The sequence below is a fragment of the Diabrotica virgifera genome, chromosome 9 (genome assembly GCF_917563875.1).
Source record: "Diabrotica virgifera virgifera chromosome 9, PGI_DIABVI_V3a".
NCBI lineage: Eukaryota > Metazoa > Arthropoda > Insecta > Coleoptera > Chrysomelidae > Diabrotica > Diabrotica virgifera.
In genome coordinates this window covers 92,440,438-92,446,489 of record NC_065451.1, presented here as the reverse complement: position 1 = coordinate 92,446,489, position 6,052 = coordinate 92,440,438, and the positions used below count along the sequence as shown (strand labels likewise).

The 6,052-nt window shown below is 33.4% G+C and overlaps 1 protein-coding gene across 1 annotated transcript in view; it reads right to left on the bottom strand.

Annotated features, from left to right (window-relative positions):
- The window catches only part of LOC114332834 (protein bicaudal D), a 52,224-nt gene that overhangs the window by 20,308 nt on the left and 25,864 nt on the right, over positions 1-6,052 (bottom strand). The window lies entirely within an intron of this gene.

The following is a 6,052-nucleotide window of genomic DNA, read 5'->3' as shown; positions in this document are numbered from 1 at the left end:
TAAGATAAAATTTAGTGTGATATTTAATTTAAAATATCTCATTCAAAATAAACTGTTTATTTATTCTAAGGGACTTTCGGCCCTCGGTAATAATATAATCTTTCATTCTGCGTTTAAATTTTTCAAAAATATTTATTGGTTTTTTCAGGATTCGAAAAAAATGAACACAATGTCCGTGGTAATATTTCCAAATCTATCTTTGTCATACAACGCACTCAGTCGAAAAGAATATTGTCAGCACACTGTCAGTACGACAGTGACAATCAGTGACAATTTTAAATATAATTTGACATGGCATCGGGAATATTTTGAGTTGTTGATTAAATAATATTGATATATAGTGTATTTGATAAATAATTGATTTAAGACGTGAACTTAATAAAAAGTTATTTATTGTGTATTATTTGTGAAAGATCCAAGCAGGGAATACATCAGGATAATATATTCTGTGATCCAAGTATTTTGTTGTTAAATATGTTCAAAATTGTAAGAGTTCCATAGTAACAATATATTATTAAAAAATCACTTTAACACTTTTCCAGTTTTCTCGATTGAGTATTAGTTTTTGTTGTACATATAAATTATTACAATCACTGAATACATAGTTAGTGAAAAAATTATCACATTTATTAACTGAATTAATAATTTGCAATTATAAAAATAACAGTTATCCAAGAGCATTCAAAAGCCATCTCTTTAAATTAATGATGACATTTTAAAGTAGAATGACATTCTAGTAATGTTTACATATCCATACCAATGTGAATTTTACTACACGTAATTTGCCGTGTAAAGACAGAAAAAGTAGGGATACCCGTAAAATATTTGCGAATTATGTACCGATGGCCTTAATCTGACTTATTTACATCGGCAATTCAGACATATATTATACATTTTAAAGTTGAAGACTTTAAAATGATATTGCCAATATTTATGACTTGCATTCCTGGGACGACTTTACTGAAAGATAGTTCATTCGATTACATGAAATCAACCCCAACTCAAGAATATCCGCCACAAAAAAATCATAGCATGTGATCTGTCTTTAAAAAGACAACCAAATGCAACGGTGACAATAAAATTCTCGCGTTAGAGATTCCATAGTAAATCACGATAAATATATTTTATATATAAGTCAGAATTTGGTATTAGTTTTGAGAGTAAACTAAATGTAAGACCAAATACTTACGATGTCGGGATAGTATCACGAGGTTTTTTCCCGGTTTTCCCTCGTGATTTACTATGGAATCTCTAACGCGAGAATTTTACTGTCACCGTTGCATTTGGTTGTCTTTTTAAAGACAGATCACATGCTATGATTTTTTTGTGGCGGATATTCTTGAGTTGGGGTTGATTTCATGTAATCGAATGAACTATCTTTCAGTAAAGTCGTCCCAGGAACGCAACTGATAAATATTGGCAATATCATTTTAAAGTCTTCTACTTTAAAATGTATAATATATGTCTGAATTGCCGATATAAATGAGTCAGATTAAATCAATTATGAGAAGAATTTTTTACTAAGCAACATTTTTCTTTAATTTAGTAGTATTTTGTATTTTGACGACACCCGATTTGGGCGTCGAAACGTTAATAAAATTATTATTTTCAATTTAATTGTGGCTTATTTTAATAAAACTTTTATTAAAAATCCTTTATAAAAGCTATATTAAAAAGACCCTTTCGGACTACATCATAACGTTTTCGGAAACGTTAATTGTTCCATCATCAGTGTTCCGAAAACGCGTGATTTAAAATTGAAATTAAATATTAGCGCGCCAAATAAAAATAAGTCGATTAATTATGTCCATATTCAGGCGCGGATACAGAGGAGGTTAATGGGGCCTTAGAACCTCCTATTGTACTTAGTCTATAAATAATATTTTTTTACAGTTCTACAATTGTCCCGACTTTAGCAAAGAATATAACTGCCTATAAATTATCATTTTGTATAACTATTTTACGCAGAATGTTTGATTTGAATTATTAATTTATGCAACAATACGTTTTACACATTTTAAGCAATGAATAGTATGTCAGAATGCATTCACACAACGGCCGAGCGCCGAGCCAATGTGGCAACATTGGAACATTCAATACAGTTTATTCACTGTTGTAATTCGGTTTGGGTATAGCAAAACTAGCGGAATTAAAAGAAAATCAGATCCAAAACGACTAATTTCGATATGGATGTAAATCTCAAGAAACCATCAAATATCTTACAGGGGCCTGCCAGGCGTTTGCTGCAACTGGCAATAAGGAACGGCATGACTCAGTAGGAAAGATCCTTCATCAAGAGATAGCTATCAAAGTGGGACTTCTCCAAACCAACCATCTCCCGTATTATCAATACGTCCCTGAGAGTTTGCTTGAGAATGACAATTAAAAGTTAAACTGGAACTGCAGGCCAAACAGTGGCACATAATAGAATAGATCTCATATTAGTTAATAAATTGATAAGAGAAACAACACTAACTGATGTAGCAATACCTAACAATAATAATCTGCATGTTGAATATAACGAAAATATCGCCAAGTACAGAGATTTGGAAGTACTCAGACAATACCTATTAGTCTTTCTACCACTGGAGTAATTTCGAAGAACCTTCTAGAAAACATAAAATAGTTGAATCTGAATGGACATCTCTATAAACCATGCTGAAAAGTGTCCTATTTTCAAGGTCCAGATGTACATGAAAATTTTTGAGATACTCCAGCAGACATCATATAGGGCTCAAAACCATGGAAAGAGCCACACCAGAGCTCAATCCTTTTGATGCTGTAAGTATCTGGGATGAGTGAATTTTACCCCTTAACGCCTGTTCCGCGCTTAGCTACACAATTGGAATTATAAAGTGGTCAAAAATGGATATAGAAAGTCTTCAGCAGAAAACAAGAACACTTCTGACAAAGGCACAAAAATATCATCCACTCAGTGCAGTAGAGAGAACAACATTACTGCGGTATCTAGGAGGAAGAGGACTTATGGGAATAGATGAGCAGCGACAAGCATGTTGCTAATTTAAGAACCTATTGAGATGAAGTCTCTAGCAGAATGCTTGAAAACGACGACTACAAGCTATACTGGGACTGCTCTCTGCTCAGTGCCTTAGAGGGACCGTGAACCGTGTGGCTAAATCTGGATAATAATAATAATATTTTCGGGAAGTCTAGCCCTACCCTATTACGAATTTCTAGATCCGCAACTGTCCACATTTATCAGCAGGGAGCGGGGAGAAATTGTTTTGGTTTCGTCGTTAAAATAGTCAGTAGGTACCTTGGCTTTACTGGAGTTGTACGCACGCGTGTTGAAAAATTTGCCAACCACACGTAAAAATTGTAATTTGATTTAAATAAGTGTTGGATAAGTGTTTAGATTTATACAGGAGTGAGTAGAAAATTGTCAGCCAAATGTGTAGTTTAGCATACATCATTGGGGTCTATTTGTGTAGTGATTTCACCGCTAAAATAAGTGCTAAGCTTGCTAAGATTGCAGATTTGTGGGGTTTCGGCAGTGAGCCGTGGCCCTAAGTTTTCTTTTTTTTTTTTTTTTCAAAACCAGCAAATTAACTTCGAGTTCGAGTGGAGAAGTTAGAGGAATAGCAATTGATCACCAGCCATGGTGGTGTACAAGAGGACAATACTGCCGTCCTTAGGAAAAACGCCGTATCTGCAGAGAGATCGAATTTGAGTAAAATCGGTTTTTGTTTAAATGTCTAGCCGTTGAAAACTATTTAGAATTTTGTTTTGTTTTCTACTTTATATACATAGTAAATATCATAGAATTCATATTTATACATAAGATTGGCAAAAAATATTTTATTTACTCTAAAAACTCATGTTACTGCGTTCTTTCTAAGTATACTACATAAAAATTAACTTCTTCCTCCTTAGGAAGAATGCAGTACTGCGTTTGCGCTAAGCTTTTTCTTATTTTATAATACAGTAGGCTCTATCTATAACGAACACGGTTATTACGAGGTTTCGCTTATAACGAGGTACACTAGATGTCCCATAAAATTCCTATTGAACTGAACATTTCTATAACGAGGAAAAATGAAATCGTAAAATATGTATCTTTATTATTCTTTATCTATTTTTAGCTTTTGGCTATAAGTAAATAGCTCAACTACCTACCTGTATACATAAATTCCCAACATCTGTGCTGTTCTCCAGGGTAGTACTTAATTAATACTCCGTGGCGTTACAACCCTTCGTGGGTTTTAGCCGACTGGACAACATGCCTCCACTGTTTTCTGTTGAGGCCGACTCCACTGAAGATATCGAGGGTAGTGCTTTAATAAAAATCCACGCCTACCTATAATAAAGTTCTTCCTGTTCTGTTTATTTATTGGCCGATACTGAATATTGTAAAAAAATTTATAATTTATGATGGCGAAGCCTAATTGTCGAAGAAACAATATTTAGCAACTTATATTGCTCCGAATGGCATCACTATATAATAGAAAGTTAGTATTTTAGACAACGATATAGGTATGTATGCACAATATAATTGTTGTCTGATATAACGAGATCCGCGTATAACGAGGTAATTAGTCTGCCATTTTTTTTCTAAGTATTTTTCAGATGACGCATTTATTCTAAGTATCCATGAACATTTTTGCAGATACGGCATAAAATGCGTTGTGTTTAATGTATTTTGGCTTAACTTACGTCATTTTTAGTAAGAAAATAAGATAGATATGCACATTTGGGTTTGAAAAATATATAAATCTAATTTTTTCAGATTTTTGCAGATACGGCGTTTTCGCTAAGCACGGCAGAATAGGTCTGGTGGCCTATATCAGAACTTTCTAATAAATATATTTTAAGAGTTTTACGTCTATAGACTTTCAACTTATCCGATAATATCAATAAGCTTTTAAATAGGTTCTCTTTTTTTAATTTAATTGTTTAATTTTGTAATGTTTTTAATTTGGGATAATTAAATCTGTACTTAATCAATACGGCTTTTCCTTCACAGTCATTTGTTTCGAGCTTCTGTCATATGTCATATAATCCGTGTATATTAATATTATACACCGATTATACAAACAACATATGACAGAAGCTCGAAACAAATAACAATCGATGAAAAGCCCTATTCATATATGTACTTATTATTTTAATCTTACTTACAGGATAAACTTTTTACCACCTCTTTATGGCGTGTGATATTGAACCAAAGCGTTGGGGAATAAATACAATCCACAAAGGTCATTGGGACCACATTTTATTTAACAACAAATTGGGAATTTAACCCCAGTTTGTCCAATCAGTATTCTTTACAGGTATACATGCTTTGAGCCACCAAAATATCTGGGTGAAAACCCTTTGAACGTTATAATGTTACATGTTTGTATAAAATAATATGTGATGTTTAAACTTTTCCTTGATTTTACATCAGGGCAACGTAGTTTTCTGCAGAAATTTCGGCGCTTTTTTAATTATTAAATACCTAAAAAACCGTCTACAGTATTCCATCGAGAAGGACCAAACTTAATGTTGGCATTTGTATACATTATACATCTAATAGGAAACACCCGATTAAGGAAGAAGCAGACTTTAGTCAGATTCGAGAAGGAAGCAGTAAAGATGGGAATCCTAATCAATGAAATCAAAACTAAATATATGTATATGAAGTGCAATAACCGAAACAGAGATAGAATCGGACAGCAGATCACCATCGATGACTTTAACTTTGAACGCGTCAGAGAGTTTAAGTATCTTGGAACAACAATAACTGAAGACAATGACGGATCGCAAGTAATAAACAACAGGATACAGATGTCTTTATGCCCTTCGAAACCTTATAAAATCGAAACAACTAACAAGACATTCAAAGATACAACTTTATAAAACAATCATACGACCCGTAGTGATGTAGGGTAGCGAAACATACACGATAACAAAGGCAAATAAAGAGCGACTACGTGTTTGGGAAAGAAAAATCCCAATGAAGATATCTGGGCCTGTGCTTGATGGAGCAGCAAGACAATACAAGATAAGAACGAACGAAGAGCTTGAAAAACTATATCCTGCTGCTAACATA